Source organism: Salvia miltiorrhiza, chromosome 3 (genome assembly GCF_028751815.1).
Source record: "Salvia miltiorrhiza cultivar Shanhuang (shh) chromosome 3, IMPLAD_Smil_shh, whole genome shotgun sequence".
Lineage (NCBI taxonomy): Eukaryota > Viridiplantae > Streptophyta > Magnoliopsida > Lamiales > Lamiaceae > Salvia > Salvia miltiorrhiza.
Window position 1 is genome coordinate 34,485,251 of NC_080389.1, and position 2,183 is coordinate 34,487,433.

The 2,183-nt window shown below is 32.4% G+C and overlaps 1 long non-coding RNA gene across 1 annotated transcript; it reads left to right on the top strand.

Moving 5' to 3' along the window:
• Positions 1 to 297: 297 nt before the first annotated feature.
• LOC131016422 (uncharacterized) lies at positions 298 to 1,233 on the top strand. Its single transcript, XR_009098989.1, has 2 exons — positions 298 to 758; positions 982 to 1,233. It is a non-coding gene; the product is annotated as an uncharacterized LOC131016422 (long non-coding RNA).
• Positions 1,234 to 2,183: the final 950 nt, after the last annotated feature.

Sequence of the window (2,183 nt, forward strand, 5' to 3'; positions counted from 1 at the left end):
AAAATTAAAAGATCATAAAAATATTAAACATGGGAAAATATTATCATATTTATAACTTGTGATAATATTATCATGAATTGGAGTGAAAAGACTAAAAAATAGGCTGTCCGAAAAAAATCTCTCCTGCCCGAGAAATATTTTCCAACAAAAAAAATGTGTAAATATATATATATATATATAGGGTCAAGTTAAACAAAGAATGACCCTATGTATAGATAATAGAGAATACATCATAACCGCCTATTTAGAGGAATTGAACGGTTATGATTAAGTTGAAAACTCCATTTTATTTACTAATTAATCATATTTTATATATTTTTTATTGAACAGAAGGGTAAATATGTACATTAACAAAATGAATTTACACTCCACAACTACCCAATTACCATCATTTACGGGGAATACATTTGGGAAAATTTGTTTCTCTCTCAACCATCCTGCCGCCTTCCCCCTCCCTTGTGCAGTCACCTTGCCGCTTTCTTCATCCCTCTTCGCCGTCAGTAGCAGTGATGAGCGGCAACGCCCGCCACCTCCTCGCTAACGCAGTTCAACACAGTAGGCTGGACCAAGGCTTCGGTCGTCGGGATCTGCTTGTCGACGCACGCGATCGCCGCTAACTTCACGTAACGGGCCCGTCAAAGCACACGGCTGTCGCCGTTCTTGGTCCGATCGCGCGTCCCCGTGCTTGCTGCCCATCTCGCCGATCAAGGCGAGGATCTAGGTTCGCGATTTTCCCTGTTCGGCGGCTAACAACAAAGGTAGGGTTTTTGATCTCTTTCACAATTTTGAGAATTTTTTTGAACAAATCTAGTGCGTCGTTTTTAATTTTCTCAAAATGTTTATTGTGAAATTATTATTTGATAAGCATCTTATTTTGTTTTTCTGTAATACGTGCAAAATATTTCTTTGGTTGTTCAATTTAATCTCCATATTTGTAATGATTTTGGTGTTGGGCTTATCCATCTTTTATGCATTTTATAGGATTGATGTTGCTGCTACCACGTACTTAAATTGCAAGCCTGCGGTTGGAAGTGCAGCTGAAAACAAGTAGGAGTAGTTTTATAGTCGACTCCATTTAACTCGGACATCATCGGCATTTTGCAATGATGGGACACAAAATATTGCAAACTGCAGGAACTGTTCGTTTACAAAAATATGTTCTGTTCATTTATAAATTGAATTCTGTTCGTTTACAAATTGTACATTCATGAATAATATACTTTTTTCAGTGTACCATTTTTATTATTTATACTTTGTGAGTAAAAATTGTGTTATGTTAATTAAAAAATTATGTTTTGTTTATTGAACAATTGAATTGTGATTCTTCGTTAGATATTATATTCCTGAATAATATTACTAATATTTGATTAAGAATTGTAAAAATATTTAACATAAAATGTTTTGAACAAGCGTAAAAAAATTATGAACATCTAAATAAAATATTCAAAATTTTCTTGTTGACATAAAATATTTAACATAAAACATTTCGAACGGGCATAAAAGAACTACGAACATCTAAATAAAATATTCGATTTTTTTTTGCTGACATACAATTTGCAACATAGAACTTTTCGAACAAGCTAAATAAAATTACGAACATCTAAACAAAAATGTTGTATAGATAAAGAGAGAGATGGTGTTATTTAGAATTTATTGGAGGCAACACCTAGTTCTGAAAATCGACTATAGGCAATTGCGGTTTTAACGAGAGATATGGTGTGATTTGGAGAGAGAGAGAGATAGAGAGATTCCATAAATAAATAAATCAAATTATGTGATGATGACAAAAGAAATGGCTGCATAACATATTTTACGTGAAGATTGGGATATTTAATATCTTACCAAATATAAATGGATCAATAGAATCTTCAATGTATTAATTATCGATTTTCATGAATATGTATATTACTAGTTTGACCTTATCGATTAAAAATATGGCAATAAATCTGAAAATAATATCACCGTTAGATTGGTAAATTTTAATGATCAAGATTAATTCTTCTTTCTCTACATATTTGTCATTCTCTGTTTAACCTTTCTCTATATATATGTATTCCATAAAAAAGAACACACCCTATTCTAAACCATAATTAATGTCTTAGGGTTGATGAGGTCTAGGTGTGGGATGGTCCCTGAGGGCTTTCTCTTAGTATTTTTTTTTTAATTACCAAGTATTAAATAAA